Raw genomic sequence first — 18726 nt, 5'->3', positions numbered from 1 at the left:
TGGAAATTTCTATGGCACAGGGCCTTCTCAGCAGCTGCTGAGCTCATCCCTGTTCCTCGCATGTGATTGTTAACACAGGGACACATAAGGGAACAGTCAAGAACTGGAGAGGCCAAGACCAAAGTGAATATTGATTCCCTTCTTCCTTGGTGTGACCGGCTGCTTAGAAAATATTGATCACTAGGGCAGCCTTGAGAGAAGGCTGGATGAATTTGTGGAAGAGGAAACCCGCTGAGAGCGACTAAATACACTGAAAACAAGTCTGGCTCAGGATGTGTCTGGGCCACAAATGGCTGCAAAGTACTTGGAGGAGAGGGGAGATGCTGCTTGCGCTTGCCTCCTTTCAACATCAACTTTTGGGCATTGGCGTTAGCTGTTCTTATTTCATTATGCTTTTATTTACTGTTGGAAGGAGGCGAAGACTGGAAGCTGCCCAGGACGCTGGCTGCAGCCAGCTGAGAGACCCCTCTTTCCCCAGGGCTGGCTGCAGCACAGAGTATTGACCAGCATTGCAGCTGCCCGGTAAGTGTGCTTCATAACCAGAATCAATTTTCCAAAGTGCTTAAATGACTTGAAACTGCAGGTTCTGTTGGCCAAGCTCAAGTGACTTGCACATATTGGGAAACTGCTTCCAATTAGCTTTCTCTCTTTTTGTCTCTTTCCCTGTGTTTGGGCATTTTCAATGATGCAGAAATATACCATTTTTGGTATATTATATAATATAGAGATTATATATATATATAACATAGAGAAGCTCAACTTCTCTTTATTTAAGCAGATGAGGAACGAGGAGCTTTGAACTTTTACAGAACTGCACCAATACCTTGAAATATTTTAACTCAAGCCACTCTTGCTGATAGGAAACCACATATTTCCTTGCTAATTTTCAGAGTCACATTGACTGGTGATCCTTTGTCCCTGTAAGCATAGCACACTAGATGGATAAACTGCAGCAAAAGGAGTTACATGTTGCATTTAGAGGTAAGTACCAACTTTAAAAAACTTACTTGCCTGCCAAAACTTGGCAAAACAAGAGGTTACGTTCAGCTCAGTACACAGAGTAGTTCCTCACCGCCTGACTCTCCTCCCAGCTGCCGGGAATGCCTGGCATGTCAGGTAATACACGCTGAGCAACAGCCAGAAAGCACTTCTTTGCTTGTAAAGATGAAACAAACTCCTTATTGAAAAAAGCTATTTTCAGAGGTACTGCAGCTGCGAATAGCTCTGTACCCATGCTGCTCAGCCATCATGCAGAGCCCAGGTGCCCAGCAGAGGCCAGATTTAAGCAGTGTTGGTCGATATGTGTGTAACAGGGACCTCTGCAATCCCAAAGAGGCAACTCCAGCTGCCTTGTGCCAGAGCATCCTATGGCTGCCTTTCCTCACTTCTTCATTACCCAAGCAACAAACATTAACATGAAAGAAGCATTAACAAAATATGCCTATTTAATTGTTCACAGTCTGTAATTCAGGAGAGCCCCCGGGACAACCTGTGCTATTTCAACATCCAGTTCTTTCCTGACTGATCAGCAACTCAGTTGTTTCATGTTGGTAAGTTTTTCAGTTTTGGCTTTGCCCTGCCAGTAGCATCCATAGTGTAGATGCTGTTCTCTCCTGGTTGGGCTGCAGCTGGCCACCCCCTCATGAGGAAGAGTACTGATTTTTCAAGGCTGTGGTGATCTGGTGTTATGGGTGCTGTACAGTCTTAGATAGGAGGTCTCAAATAACAGAGTCTCCTGTCTGTTCAAGGTCTTCCCAGCTCAATCTCCTCGTAACATTCTCCTCTTGGGCTTGAGGGTGGTATCAGCTGCTCAGGTGCTTTCACAAGACAAAGTTTGTAATATCTGCCCAATGCCATGGGTTATAACAGTAAATGATATGGCTTCTAACAAAAATTTCCAGGGTTTCCTCAGACTTTTCAACCTCTGAATAATTTTCATTCATCCTGTGGCCTGTATCTGTCTATACCACTTTAGAAATGACAGTCCTCGTGATCTTGGCATTAAGGATTCCTGTGAGGCTGATGCAGAGGATGGTAAGAGGCTGCCCCGACCCTCCGGGGCCGGGAGCATTACGTCCTCGCTGTGTTTGGACTGAAACTGGAGAGGCTTTAGAAGGGTCAGACAGACATGCACATGATCTGGCTTTCCTCTTTGCACAAATAGCAATTACAGATGTACCCCTAAAATTCACATCAAGCTCTGACTTTTTGTTGCATACTCTTTTATGCAGTGTATCATGTCCAACATGACTGTAATCTGTCTTCTGTCTTACTCAGATCCAGCTCTGTCTCCTGCTATTTTAACTCCCCTCCCAGGAATTCCTGCTAGACAGACTTTTCATTCCATTATTCAGGCTCAAATCACGTTTCACCACTGTTTTGCCCCAGATCAAAATTGCACCTTCACTCCCTTCACACCTATGTCTCCCAGAAACTAGAACGCTGCTCTGAGGTGGTCAGTCTCCGTGAAGTTTGGGTAACAAGCTGCGGTGGCTGTACATGTCTCTGTTATTAAAAGCAAACAGACCCATCCACATTTTTTTTTCCAGGGGTCAGGCATGCTGCCTCCCTGCCAACTTGCTGTTTTCCCTGTCTGACAGGGTTTGCTGTGGGCACTCATGCTTGGCCAGAGGATATGCTCCATGGCTCTGCTCAGGCAAGCCTGTCTCCCACATGTCCAGTGTATGTTGGATAAATGATGTCAGATCTTTGCTGGAACTACTGAGTGGCTATTTAAGAAAACCACTTGGAGTTAGGACAGGCACGTCCTGCAGGGCTTATCATGGGCAGTAGGTTATAGCGATTGCCAGACCCTCCCTTCTGGGCTGTAAAGGTTTTGCAAACAGACATCTGCACAGCATGCCCTGCTCGGTGTATTGCCAGAGACATCGCTGGGCAGTACCCTTTCCTCACCTAAGAGCTTTGGGGTCCCAGTGACATGTGTTACAGTTGTCTGAGCACTCAGCAGTGACTTCTTTGTGATGCTACCTAATTTCTCCAGGGCTGGATCCGTTTCTCTCAATAATTTCGCTTGCAGGCTGGAATCCCACAAGCAACACTGTTTGTAATTAGGGGTACCATAATGTCTCCAAAGATACGCATAGTGTCAGAGATATTATATCTGAAACATAAGGCTCTATTGCCCCTTATTTTTCTTCTCGGTTTTGAGCACAATTACTGTGTCCCTCTACAGTCTTGTTCTGTCCAGGTCAAGTCTTCAAATAATTTTCTCAGTGGTTCAATTGTTCCAAGTATTATTTTGAAAATAGTCTCTATCAGGTCATTTCTTGTCCTCCTTGCTCAGTGAGACAGTAAAAAGTTTTACTTCCATGTTTTCTCAATGTCTTTCACAGACAACTCCATGTATTGATTGAATGCTTCCCTCTGCTGAATGTGTGTTCACACGGAGACTTCAAACTAGCTTTTTGAGCTCGCAGTGACCCGAGTCCCTTCTGGCAGCTAGCCTGCTCTGTTTCCAGGCTGTCTGTCTTTGCCTGGGCAATGGGGCAGTTCATTAGTGAGGCGGCTGCTGCAGTGATACACGTACCACACTGGCTGATGACATAAGCTTGGTCCTACCTCTTATAAAGGGACAATTTATCTCCAGCTACAGGTCACCCTCTTGCTGTATGCTTCCTGATGCCATCTCCGAAGGCTTCTCACATAGACCCTGTGCCTGGCCCTCCCTCCTCTGGAACTGAGCACACAGAAATACTTGAGTAAAAGAACTCAAAAGCAATTTCTGCTATCCCTTATGGAGTACCACCGCTACTTGTGTTAATAAGAAAGAAGTTCTGTTAGGGCCTGTAGCAAACATCCCTCACACAGCTGTGGCAAACGGGAAGCATTTAAAGGTGGGCAATGTCCTAATATAATCTGTTGGAAAGGACTTTTTGTTCCATATATTTCATGTTATTGCCCTGAAAAACTAAATGAGGAAGCACACTACTAATTGAAGTGCTTATGGAAATTAAATCCATGTTTAAATGAATTTAAAATTTTTAATGCAAAATTCAGCAGCTAGAAATTTTGCACCAACTTCTACTTAATTAAAATTAATAAGGTTTCAAAGAGTTTTAGTTGGGATAGACCAGGAAAGAATTTGTCCTTAAATGTGTAATTAAAATACAATTACACTGGAAGGAAGTCATTACTGAGGCTGTACCTCAAAAGCATACCTAATGGGCTATCAGGAGAAAAGGTTTATGCATTTGGTACACCAGCTATATAAGATATAAAAGGATGTAGTCACTGAGAGAAAAGATATTAGCAAGATCATTTAGGTAGATAGTAACAGTCCTTTTATCCTCAAATTCTTCTGGCTATATTCAGCAAGAGGTCTGCTTCGTTTTAGGTTGGGATGTACAAGGCACCTCTGCAAGTTTTTTTTCTGAGACGTTTAGTTGTTTCTCAGCCCTCTCCCAGGGCTGTGAGCAAGGGAAGCACCTTTCAAGCAATCATGTCAGACATCTCTGGATGAGGGAAACTTTGGCACCAAAAGAGCTCAGTTGCCTGATTTTGGGAACCATTTCTCAAAGGTGTATTCAAAGTGAAGGGCCTAATGCAACCCTGGTTAAAACCAGGCAGGGAGCTCTCCTCTTGGTCCCTGTACCAGTCTGCGTGAAACTCTGAGCATAGCACCCAGAATTATGGTGTTAGAGTTATGCACCTTGCATACGCACCTGCATTTGCAGGTGTTTTATTTTACTTTATTGCTATGGCAGACCTTTAAAAAAGAATTTAAGTACAGTGATGTTCCACAAGATGCACAAAACAGATGGGCTGGGGAGTAAGGTGGCAGCGTGAGCATAAAACTGAAGCCACTTTGCGCTCTTTGGAGCCAGAACAACCCATCATTAATTTGATTTTTTTTTTTTTTTTTGTGGTAATGGGGTTTTTTGTTTGTTTTGGGTGGGTTTTTTTGCTAATGTGGTAGGTTTTGTTTCAAAATCCACTGAAGTCAGTGGTGAGGTTCCTGTTGACTGTACTGAATTTGGGCTAGGTTCATGGAAATAAATGCGTTATCTTTTAAAATAAACCGTATAGGTAGTCAAAGATTCAAAGTTCACAATCCCATTGGGATCAGCTCTTTTTCAAAGATTCAGAGTCATGGATTGATTTGAACGATCTGGAGCACATGGATGCAACCTTGAATTCAAATCGCATTCAAGAGGATTTGCTTGTAAGCTTCTGATTTAATCTCATCTTTTCACGTAACTTTCTGTGATTTTTACAAGTACAGTGAGTCCTGCAAAGAAGTGTGGGAGAGGAAATGTGGATCTCTCAGCTGCATAGTGTCCCCTTTGATACAGTACAAAACCTGGTGTAAGTAGCCTAATGTTTTAATGAACAGAAATATGTTCCTGGCAAAGAAGTGAATTTAGCACTTAGTGAAACGCACTCTGCTGAACTGCTGGCATTCAGTTCATAATCAAACTTTTATTGTTAAAGAGAAATTGCAGTCACACCCTTTGTATTGAAGATTTAGTTCAATGAAATAAAATTCTGTGACAGTAATTTCTCTCTACCCTTTGATTCCCTACAGCAATGCTTGTTAAATGGATAAAAAACACATAGAGCTTGACCTAGCCTCTCTCACGCCAGTCAGATATCTTCACTGACGAATACTCAACAAGAGTGTTTTCAAGCACCTTTTTTCATTTTTAATGCAATTTAGAAGATGTGCAATTCTCAGTGTTGTGGTACTTCATCATCTGAAATGGTTCCCACGTCAGAGCTCCCAAAGAAGCCTGAGAAGGGGTGTTTCATATACGACATTATCAGCACTTGTCAACAGGTCAGGACTGATTGAAGTCAACCTTCTGTGGCCGTAACAGCACAAGCACTTCCTTCCTTTAAACAGTTTCTTTCTTTCCCCCAGGGTCTTGAAGTAACACACCTGAAAAAGCAGCCTTTATATCTTCCTCAAGCTAATTAAAATACAGATTCAAGCAGATGAGCAATGCAATATTGCTAAAGTGTCCGTTTGTTAACTTGTCAGTCTCTGAAGAATTTCCCCGTTCAGTCGTGACTGAGGTAAGTGGCACCAGAGTACTCAGCCATGGAAACCACAGCTGGAAAAAAGACACCTTTGGCAACCACAAAACTCACAAGGACTGACGTGGGGTGACATTAACTAACAGGATCAAATAAATGGAGAAAAAATATGCTCCCAATCAAAAGGTCACTGAAAAACCACACAAGTTTGCCCTATGGTGAGTTTTGCCTTTTTGTACCCATATGAAACTTTTTTTTTTTTAATGCTTCTAGGGTGGGTGGTGAAGTTTAACAGATAAAATTAATGGCCTGAAGTATACAGCTGAGACGGGCAAGAGGCATCACTTATATCCACACACTATCAACATCAACATATTGTGAGTATGACTTGCCTCCTTCAAACCACTACCACTGCTCCCTCACAGCTGGAGGCACTGGTTGGGCAAGTGCAGTCAAACAGAGCATCGCGATGGCCAAATCCCATCAGGTGTGGACAGAGGCTGGACAAAGGTCATCCAAACCTTTTCACATATATTTTACACCAAGTGTGGGACAATATAGATATTCACTGACTGATGCCTATGCCATCCAACTCACAGGATTGTTCAGTTCCTTTTGATTTATATGTTGTATCACATACACAGCTTAAAAAAATATATCTTCTGTCTAGGCTTTTAATTTGCAAGCTATGTTACTAGAATATATGAGGGGTTTATGTCCAAGAATTTCAGGATTTGCCATCAGTTTTACATAGGGATATGGGGTAATGCCTACGTCCTTTTTTCTTTTTTTTTCTTTTACTCATTAAAGGCAAAACACAAATCTGTGCATTTTAAAGCAGTTCTCTGAAATTGCATGGCCATATAATTGCAATCTATTGGACTAAAAATTAAATCTAAAATTAGACATAAAAATCAAAACATTACCAGTCCAGGATTTAAGGCTTATATTGCTGTGAATTTCTAGGAAAATATTTAAGAATCAATTTAAATGCTAATGAACTGGTTTGCCATAAAACTAGATAGTAGTCATACTGAGTAGCTACATCAGAGCCATAGTATTGGTCTTTCCTTCACTGGACTTCACTTGTGACATTATGTACATAAATTTGCCAGTGTTGCTGTGTATCACAGACCTATGTACCACACTACAGCAAAAAGGGACTTCCCTGAAACCCTACAGAAACCAAGTTCTCAAAAACTGAAGTCACCCATGTGGACTTCTGAAATCTGATTGTAGAGCCTGAGATGAACTCTTGGAAACCCTAGGAAGAGATAAAGGCAGGAGTACTTGTCTCTTCCCCTCCTAGTGGCTTGCTATGTTCCCCAGCTTTGCCTATAGGATATATAGTTTGGTCCCCTATAGTTTGGAGACCTCAAAACAGTCCTACTCGGATTCCTCTGCCAGATTTGTGCAGTCTCTTTGCGTTGCAATTTTTCGGGGACAACAGCCGAAAGAAGATGGAAAGGGAGGACAAAGACTCAAACCCTTGTTAACCTGGTAGGAATATAACCTGTAAGACAGAGTTCTGGAGAACCAGACACTTTACAAGCCCAGCAGCTGTGCAATATACAATGCCACCTTGTTTGTACTGTATTTCTGCTGAGGTCATGCCTGAGAGAGTTGCATCATGCATGTGGCTTCCCCGTGGTAAGTGTCAAGTACCCAAACACAGCAGGGAAACATGGTCCCTGCCAGAAGGCACTTGTGCTAGTGAGTAGAGACACATCTGCTCCCCTTCTGCAGGCAGAGGGAGGTATGGGGCATCATGGCCACCCCTCTCAATGTATTGGTGAGCTCAACAGCCTTGGATGGGACTGAGGTATGGGGAGGTCTGCCTGCACCACTTCCGAACAATTGGAGGCTCATTTTCATCACATTGTTCATTCATGACATTGATTGTTAGTGGGTTTGGAATTTAAATATTAAAGGACAGCCTCAGAATAAAACAGGCAGAAACCCTAGTCCTTTTTCATTAAGAAAACATCTGGGGGCTTTTTTGCCCTCTCTCCTGAACAAGGTTAGAAAAGACAAGTTATCCTCATAAAATCTTATAAACGCCCACGAGACAATTTTGCTTTGAAGTATCAATGTGACAGGGCAAAAGCAGAACAATTTGATACTAATGATTTCAGTCACCATCCTAATGCCTCATGTTTTAAAGATCATTTTGCAATAAAGACATCATGATTTTACAGTCACATTAGAATAATAAACTGTAGCACTTACGGAGTACTTTTCCTCTAAAACATGAAATAAATTGGAGCAATAAGTGTTTTTCTCATTTTAGAGTTGGAGAAACTGAGGCCCAAGGACGTGACCTTCTCACAGCACAGTCTGGGAGAACCTCACCTGCCTCCTACTTTTGAGGCTGCCCTTTGGGTCATGCTGTCCCTCACCTCCTAGTCCAGACAAGATGACTGATGACAACTCTCTGAGGAGAGATCAGATGCAGGTTGATGTTCTTGCTCCCTTCCTTGTGACTTCAGGCACTTCACTAAGGCATCTCAGATAGGACTGTTGAAACTCTCATTAGGAAAAAATAAAAGCAGAAAGAAGAAGTGACAAGATCTATTCACAATAGACAAGATGAATACAATTCACCAGAGCACCTGATAATCTCTGGAGGGGAGGTGCGGTTGCTACAGAGCCGCCTTTCCTCATCATTTTTGCTGGAACATTCTCTGTCCCTTCATTTGCACAAGAGAAGCAGCAGTGTTGTCCCCAACCTGGGTGGCTGCACCTCGCCCTGGTCCAACCAGAGGCTCCATTGCTGGCATTATGGGCACTGACAGGCAGGGACACACAGCTGTTACTGAGCATCTCTTCAATTGCAGGGAGCATGAGGACGTGAGGCTGCCAGTATGTCGGGTTTCTAATTAAGATTCATCAGCCTCCAACCTGGCTCGATTCATTATTCATCTGGAAATTTTCTTCCCTAACTTTCTTCTTTTCTTTTGCTGTCACCTGCTAAGCAAAGGTATGCATTTCCCTCCCAGAAGCTCCATCGACATCTCTGCTAATATGCAGCTCTCAGGTTGTGACAGAAGAGAAAGCAATGGTTACAAACCAGGTCCTGGAGCACTCATCAATATTTACAGGCATCTGACAATGACTTATCTTAGACCATCTACATTTAAACCACAGCAATGCAAATCAGGCGTTATTTGCATTGCGAGTCATAAGAATGGGATGTTCTTACCTTAGCGACTCCACTAGTAGAAGACTCTTCCTCCTCCAGAAATATTTCCTTTTGGTGCAGTCCTGGCACTGTAACATAAGTCAGGAAGTCAGTCAGGAAAGGCAATACAAAAGACAGAGTGGGTTTCCTAGCTTGGAAACAGGTGTGTGTTGCTTAAAATCTTGGCAGAGGAGAGAGGAGAGGAAAAACTCTCTGCAGCAGTCATTCACCATCAGAGCCTCTGCTGCTCTCTTTCATGGCAGGTACACAGCAAGGTATAAGCGCTGAGGTGCTTTAAACGATTGATCCTGGTAAACTGCATAAAAAGGATTCACGTGATTAAATAGGCAGGATTTGAAACGAACGTTTCACCTTCCACCCTTCTTCTCCAAAACATGATCCCATGTGTTGCTTGCTGGGGTAGGGTGGGATAGGGTTTGGAAAGAGAAGAAAACCCCCTAAACCGAAGCAGTCCCCAGAGGCTCTCGTCATGAGACTTCAGAGGAAAGAAAGCTCGTACTGACAGGGACGCAATGCCCGAGATGAAGTTTCATTGCCGGGTGCACACTGGGGAGGAAGAGTGAAGCCTGCCTCCCCACTGCCCCAGGGAAGGACCCGTGGATGCTCTTGCCCTGATGGTTGCACTCTCCCATGGCAGCAGTCTGGCCTGGGGACACTTGTTGAAAGACTTCCAGGAGCATCAGATGGCATATCAGAGAGCAGAAAGCAATTTCAGCCAGGGGATTGCTTCTGGTAGCAGCGCTTGTTGCCAGTTCAAGCTTGTCAGCCTCCCAAACTGACTTTTACACTCTCCCAGGGAAGACATTTTTAATTTTTTTTTTTTTTTAACCTCAGCAATCTTTATTTATTTATTTAAGCATCGTTTTCAGAACTGGCTTAAAAGATATAATTTCATCAAGTTCCTTGGATCTGAATCTTCATCTTTATTTGTCTTCACATGACTGAGGAACTCATCCAGGGCTGCTCTGGGAGTCGAGGCTACCCTTGTGAATAAGGAAAAGTCCCGTGAGCGTGGAGATAATTTCACTACATCTTGGATGTGTGAGATGTGGGAGGACAGCCCCCCTCTTTTTTGCCTCTTGCTTATGTTGCCATGTATGAAAAGTTATTTCCGAATGATGAAAGTGTTTGCCAGGAGTAGACAGGTTGTTATGAATGGCATTGCTTTTGAATTCTGTTTATAATTAGTCTCCTTCCCTGTGTGCTTTTCCTTCTTTTTTTTTTTTTTTTTTTTTTTTTAACTTTTTATTTTTAGGGGCTGTATCTAGTACATTTCTTTGCCTTACGTGAAAGACTTAATAGTCCATTGCTTGATTTCCATGTTAATTAAGCACGTGGCTTCTCTCAATAACTGCCACATCCTCACTTACTGAGTATGTGCTTTTGTACCCTTAGCAATGATCTGATAACATTACCAGAGCAAAATACATAGAACAAGAAACTGTGGGGATTAGATATCAAGGAGGACACTATAGGGACCATGTTAATTGAGGTGATCAGCAAGATTAAGATAAGTCCTGCTGTTTCCATGTGTTGGCCTTAATGGCACAATGCAGAGCCCAAAGCACTTTACCTGCTGTACAAATGTGGTTAAGTCGCTTTCTTCCCTAGGGTGTGTAATCTAATCTTCTAGATAAAACACTTAGCAGAGTGAAACCAGCTGGTGTTAAAAGCTGTATTTCTAAGATACGGCACCTGTGCAAGGTTTTAAAAACTACTAAAAATAGTGAAGGCCAATAAAAGTTGAAATTTGGTGCGTATGTGCTTACATACAGAGATAGAAATGTGTGGATGTTTGTGGGGTGTGTGTGAGTGCACAGGCTGGCCTGAGCTAGGTTGTTGCTGCTCCAAGTTGAAGAGGGAGATTTCCCCAGGCTTTCTCCAAAGATCTCTCTAGACAGTATTCTCCTGATTTTCTGATAGAACCCACAGGAGTGGAGGTGCTACAATTAAACATCATTTTTAAAAAGATTATTCCTTCTTTAAGAATATTGACTTTTTCCTTTTTTTTTTTTAAAAAAAAGGCTTCTTTCTGCAATTAAAATGAAGCAGAAAATGATTTTGCATAAATAGGCTTTGAATAATGGAGCTGTTGTCAAGAAAAATAGAATAGGCACTACTCAAACCTTTTTCAAATCAATTCTTGACAGAGTTCTTCAAACGGAGATAAACATTGCTGGTGTAATGATTTGCCACATGACCTTGCACTTAAAGTGCCAAACAAAGTGAAAAATAACACACTCAAACAAGAAAAAGTGCTGATTTTGATTCCCAAAATAATATTTTTCTAGCTGGAACTATTTCTGCTATGGGCTAGCATGCACATACAGGGAGAAAGTTAAGATTTTCCTTCAGCAATATATGACATTTCCCTCTCAACTAGATAACTGAGAGGCTATTTGGGCTCACAAAAAACACTTCTGCACATCTGGGAGCAATACAGCTCAAAAGCAATTCGGGAGAAAAGATAAGTCTTGCAGTTGAGGCAGAGGATTAAGGAGGAGAGTTCGGTTGGACTCTGCCCTGCCTGACCTCCGAGCCAGCCTCTTCCTCCCTCTGAGCCTCCGGTTCCCGCGGTGGTTATGTGGATCAGGGGCTCCCCTGTGGCCGGAGACCCTCTTCCACCTCACACATCACCAGAGCCCTTGTTTTCCATGGGTTTATAGACTGACACGAGGAGTTTGGGTAGCAAGCAGGAGGAACTGAAAATAATCGCTGACGGGAAGAAATCCGATATAACTGGCCTACTGAAACCACCTGGAAGACTTTGTACGATGGCAGTGTTAAAAGCACTGGATAAAAGCTGTCTGGGCATGGCACAGGCTGTAAGAGTGGCACATTCTCCACCATCTGGGGATGGCAGACATCTCGTAGGCAGCAAATCTCCACTGCCTGTGTGTCAGGGAACTGCTTCATAAACCGCACCTGCCTATGAAACCAAACTGGTGTCCTTTAGAGAGGTGAGAGAGACCCAGTCCGGCTTCAGACTGGTGTCCTCCTTTGGCACTGGGCTGTGTGGCAAGGAAAACCAGAAAGCACAGGCAGCCTAGGAACAGCTGCCATTGCTGTCCTGACAAGCTGTGTAACTCCAAGTACCACATAGCTCGGTACTTAAAGGAACTAGTTTCCCACACTGAGAGAAGTTACAAGTGAAACTGAGTGTAAAAAAATTGTTAGGAAGAAGAACATATTAAATGGCCAAAAAGCCATTACTTCACAGTAAAGGAGCTGAATAATACTGGTGAAAAGCCCATTCTCCTTCAGTGGAAGAATGAAGGCAGGAATAATGAATTAAAAAGCAATATGCAACATATGGGAAAAAGGGGGAGGTAATAAAAATCCGTATAAATAAGAGTTTATGAAGTGTAGAAAATTGATAAAGGATACTAAAGACACCAGAAAAAACATCCATGGCTGGTCAGGCTTTGTTTAAGAAGAAGAGTTTCTTGAAAACTTACAAATAATAGCAGAAAACCTATCAGTGTCATAGTCTCACTAGTAGTTGGAGACAGCCAATTCATTAATATCAATGAAGAAAAACCCAAAACTGTTCAACAATTATTTCTGCTCTCTATTTGGAATAATGTATTTTCTGACATATTACTAATTAAGAAAAATCTTGAACAACTTGCACTAGCGTTAACCATTTTTGAAATCTGAAGGTCCACAGAAGTGGCCTCCAAGAGTCAATGCAGGATATTTTTAGCTTATGTGTGTAAATTTTTAATAAGTCATGAGCGAAATTCTCAAAGGTCAATGTCAATATTGTGTAAAAATTCCAGGACAAATGAAACCACACAGTTAAATATAGTCCGGTTCACTTGATACCCATCCCAGGCAAAGTAATGGACAAATTGAGAGAAGATCTAATTAATAAAGAATTAGAAGATAAGAGTATAATTATTACAGCCTTACGGAGAAGGGGTTTGTGATTTCAGACTTCACCTGAGGTGGGAAGTGTGGTTGATAGTGGGTAACCAGGCAGGACCAATCTGTTTAACGCACAATGCTTGAGCTTGCTGGCTGCCCAGGACTAAGGCAACAAAGGCCAAAGCACTGCTTCACCTCAGTGGCCAAGAGAGATGCTGCAATTGCCTCCTCCAGCTGTCCCCTAGCCCTGCGAGAGGTGGGTAGCCCCCACGGCTGGTGCCACACAGTGATGGGAGACACAAAGAAAAAAACACAAGAGCCAGGGACAAGGAGTATGAAATGTCCCAGAGGGGCAGGAGGTGGAGGAGCCTGGTGGCTCCTGGTGGCCCGGGTGGTGGGTGCAAGGGGGCTGGAGCTGTAGTGAAATGAAGGTGTTGTGGTTTGGGCTGGACTGGCCACTGAATGAACCGCAGATGCTCTCTTTTACTTCTCTCCCCTTCAGAGAAGGGAGAACATCTCCCTTCAGAGGAGAGGAGAGGTAATGAGAGGAAGAGAGAACTTATGGGTTGAAAAAGAAACTAAACTAATGAAATATTAATAATAAAATAATAAAAAGAAAAGATAATAGTATTAATGAGAAAATAATTAAATACATACAATATATACAAAACAATATCAAGCTTCCAAGATGATGATCACATCACCGGCAGGCACTGAGGAAGTCCCAGACTGGACTCAGCAACAGATGGGAGCTGAACTCGGGAACTAGATTCAGGAATACATGGATCAAAGGCAGACGAACAGACAGAGTCCTCCTCGGACATTGGCCATTGAAGAAAGACGCTCATCCTTTAATCCATCAGCTTTTATACTATGCATGATGAAAATGGGATGGAATATCCTGTTGGGTCAGTTTTCTCTCACTTGTCCTGTCCACTCCTCCCTGCAGATGTGACCTCTCTACACCTTTCTGCTTCTGGCTTGGTTGTTATAACAGTAAGTATAAGCAGGAGCCTCTCTGCAGACCATTCCTCAGTAATCGCTATAAACATCAGACCTTATCTGCTGGAAGCTGACACTGTCTGAAAAATATGCTGTTAATTTCAGAGAATTGGAAGAGGCTTAACCGAAAAGTAAAATTATTGAAAAGAAAAATGGTTCTGCTTCACCTCAAACTAGGACAGAAGGAGACCAAGATAGGTACAGGGAGGTCAGTGGGGCAGGAGGCAGGGGTGAAAGCAAAACCAGCAGACAGGCAGCAGGACAGGGAGCTTAGGGGCAGAATGAGGAATGTCTGATTTCAGGAATAAGGTAACATTGCTGGAAGAGCTGCATCCTGAGCAAGGTCCAAGGCAGGGTCCCATGGAAAAAACAGTGGGTGGTTGCACCATAACTCGCTGCACTGTCACATGCGTGTGATTCACATGAAAGGCAAGCATCTGACTTTGACCACTGATTTTTGCAAACATAGAGATATTTCAAATGGCTTTTCTGTTTTGACTTGTGGTTCTTTGATACAGCAAAGTCATTCAGATAAATAAATAAGGTGATTACACAGCAGCCTGCAAAGAAATAAATGATGCGGGGGTGGGAGACAGGGCAGTGTAGGCTGCTTCAGGAAGTGAGGGGAGCGACTGGGCTGTAGGATATTCAGTTGGCAAAGAAATAAAGGATGAAAAGGAGAGAAGGAAAGGGGCATGCAATGCAGACTTTAGAGGCTTCATCAAATGTCCTTAACTAGCTTTCATGAAATGATGAGTGTGTGACTGAACTACCCTCCTAAAGGAGTGCTCCAGCAGATTAGCAGGGTATACAATGACGGGTCATTTTTCTCTTGGAGCTGTTGAATTCTTTCCTTTTATTGAAGCAGTGAATTGTAGATTTTGCTTATCAAAGGTTCAGGTTCTTTTGGAGCTGCTTGATGATGAGCCATATTCTGCCTTGACTTCCATCCCAGGCATCCCCACCAAGTTCAATGACATTTCATGGAGACTAAAGCAGGACAGACGTTAGCTTGATGTTTTCAACAATGTTCTGGCTGCTAATGAAGCATGATCTGATCTGGTACATGTTCAGAGACTGTCGCCAGCGTCTGCAGTGGAATAGACTGTCTTTAATGTGAAGATGCAATTGATTCGTCAGTACGTCATGTATATAGGAAAGTAGAACAAGTATTCTCTTTTGTTTGATTTTCTTCACATTGAGGAGTCACTCAGATAAAACATGCAAGAAATACTCTGGACATTTTTGGCAATGAAAAGGTTTCCTTTTCCCCCGCTCCCTCCTCACCCAAAAGTAATGGAGCTTTCTAGCTTGTTAGATAGCACAGGCAAGTTTTAAGACTCCCAATAGAAAATAAAGAATGGGAATTTTGCTTTTATAAGGCAGAATTGCAGAACTGGAAATGATCCATATTTGGGACATATATGCAAGCTGTTATTCAGATCAAAGTATCTATTTGGAGCCGAATTACTCAACAGCATCTATCTATGCCTCTTCAACACCTGCGGATTAGCAATGTAATCGTGTGGAGGTTGCTATAGCTACATCTCTAGAGCAGGTGGAGTTCCTCATCTCTTGGAGAACCATTATGTTCATTCTTTGCAAATAAACCATGTAAGAGTATATTTAAAATGTCACCCTAGAGGATCAGCCCCTGTCTCTAGCTGACACTCTCACATCAGATCTGTCCTTACCCTATCAGCCCTGATTTCTCAAGAAACAATGCCACTTCCATCTGCACATCCTGCCTTCCCTGTAAATAGATGTGAACGAGAAACCAGGGCCTTGCCAATCCAGACCTAGTAAGGTCATAAAGCATGTGCTTGAATTTAAGCTGAGGAGGACTGCTCAAGTTTATCTTGCAGATATATAGTCTTGCCTCGGGGTTGATGGCACGTAAGACGGTAAGCTGGCGCTAGGAACGGCACATAGCAAAACCATCAGCCTTCAGCAACAACGCTTTCCAGGACCTGACCGACTGCTCAGATGGCGGTCAGGCAACGGGAGGGCTGGTTGTGGTGGTTTTCAGCTGGTTCTTTGCCCAAGTCTATTTCCAAACAAGGGCTCTGCTCACTCTTTATATCAAATATTTCAGCCCTCTTGTTTGGGCTCCCCTGCTGTTTACTATAGCAAAGGGTTGCACAGATGACCTTTCCTTCTAGCTGGCTGTCTGCAGTGACTGGCATAAGCTGTAACCCCTAACCCTCTGCCAGTCAAGCCCACAAGATGCTAACCTGTGTGAAAACTCAATAGTGATCCCTGTACAAAAAAACTGATAGCCTAAAAGAAGAGCCCTGAGAAGCAGGAAAAAAATAGACAAGAAGCTAAGAAGAGAAAGTACCAACGGAGTAGATAAAAAACAAATCAGGATGCTTTGACTTGTCTAATTTTGTCATTCTCCTTGTTTGTCTTTTCTCTAACCCTGCATCAAGTGCAAGCTTTTCATTCCCCAGTGAAGGTAGGTGAGGAGAGATTTCTTACTAAAACTTGTCAACAGCAACATCAACAACAGAGGATTTTTTCCTTCTCTGGCAAATTTTAATTTCTACACTAGAAAGGTGAATTTCAGAAAATGCGCCAAACATAGCAATACTTCAGTAGCTTTTCAATAGAAAGATCCAGTTTTCCTAGAAAGCAGATGCTTTTTAAAGGGTATCTAGCAAAAAAGCCAAAATCTTTGCCAAGCAGTGGAATGACCAACTTCATCCTCAACACCACTCTATTTCCAGTTATTCCCTTTCCTTCCAGTTTGCTTTTGTCCCTTAAGGTGTGTCTCTGATAAACAGGCTTTTTAACTTCTTCCACATTCCTGGAATATGTATGCTCCTCGGAGCCTGCTAACTTCTGTCTGCCCTGAAAAGCAGTGCTGAAAAAATTTATTTCCATAAGTTCAGGCAAATAAAAATATGTGATGTTGCTTTGAGACAAATCCGTCTTCAGGTCAATTAGTGCATTACATGTATTTTTCTCTCTCTGTCTTCAAACTATCACCCTTCAGGCAGTTTCTTCTATATGTTCTTCAGACTTCTAGTCCCAAATGAAAATAACGAAGAAGCCACTCATTATGAGAGAGGCTGTTTAGTGACTGGTCTTTCCACTTCAGGAATGACTGCTGAAAAAGGTGAGCCAGCCAAAGGCAGCACGGAGGAAATCACGTCATTTCAGAGGAACCACATTCTTCTGATGTGGTTGTGATCATAGCCGGCAAGCAAAATATTGCCAAAAGCAGCAATGTACATTCTGGCTTTGAAAAGGGTCTGGGTTTAAAGCTCAAAAGTGAAGGCAGCTACACCACTGTGTGCTGTGAAAGGTGGCTCCTCCTATCTAGGTGCCAAATTTGCATCAGCACTGAGCCATCACACAGTGGGAATTAAGCCTTGGTGAACACACAGCTCAGGGAAGATGTGCCTCACTGACATCTATGAAAATGGATTAATTTGTTTTTTCAAGGTTCAAGTCCAGAATTAGGGGTTTTTTTTGCTCTCTGAGATGTTTTTTCTCTAAGGCATGTTACGATATGTAAACTGTTAATTTTGTACTACACCAAATTAAGAGTAACATTTGTTCATGATTTAGCTGCCAGGAACTTGAATTTCCTTTTTCTGGCTTGCCTGGAAAAGGAAGAAAAAGGTGCACACAAATTTGCTAAAGACACACATGCATGACCAAGGTTTTCAAAAGCAACTGGAATCATAGGAGATTGCAGTTTCCCACCCTGAGTCTCCTGCAGTGGGCTTCCTTCCCTGAGAGCAAGCCTTCCTTAAGGCATCTCCAACCAAGCAAATAAAATTTTAGATATACCCCATATCATTAGACACTTTTGAAGCAAGCAACTTTAACCATCAAAAATGAAGAATGCAGTCTTAATAATTGTCAGTGTGCCCCTATTACCCGCGGCACCTGCAGAGCTTTTTCTGAAGGGGAAAAAACTCTTGCTTGGAAGTCTCCTGGATGATTTTGTTACACAGAAAATAAAAGAAAGTCAGTCTGTTTGAAGTGATAGCAATCAGTACTTAGGTTGAGGGACAATCTTGTTTCTTACCTAAAAGAAATGCAAAGGGAAGAGAAAAGATGACAAAACATGGCATCTGCCATTTTTCGGGGGGGTGGAGGCAGGTTGGGGGCTGGAAGCTTATCTCCATCCCGCAGTACAGCACCATGCTCGCAGCCCCCTAACCAGGCTCAGCCACAGACACAGCCAGTGCAATGCCCTGCCCCGGGGGTCTGGTCAGTGGGAGAGCCACCCCAGTCCCTTGCTAACGTGGTGCATCCACCACCGGCTGCTGGCAGGAGCCCCAGGCAAGCTGGCCAGCACCTTGGAGGCCAAAGAGCTGCTTTGGGTCACCTGTGATTCACGGCACAGCTTCCTCTCTATTTTCATTGCTATGGAAATTGTTTCTTGAGGCAGCCCTAATTTTCTTTTCATCAATCAATTAGGGTCAGGCTTTGCGCTGGGTTGTTTGTTTCCCCAGCACTGCTCCGTTTTATATCATTTTCTCCGTGACAAATTAACAATAGCTGGACCTGTCTTGAATTGTTAAGGATGCTCTTACATAAAGTGAAGAAAAAAATGGTAAAAAAGACATAGTAAGCATGAGAAGCAGGAATAAATTGATATTTTGAAGGGGAAGGAATGGAAATGGAAGAGACCTGAC

This window comes from Numenius arquata, chromosome 4 (genome assembly GCF_964106895.1).
Source record: "Numenius arquata chromosome 4, bNumArq3.hap1.1, whole genome shotgun sequence".
NCBI classification, from domain to species: Eukaryota; Metazoa; Chordata; class Aves; order Charadriiformes; family Scolopacidae; genus Numenius; species Numenius arquata.
Note: the sequence above shows the minus strand (reverse complement) of the source record.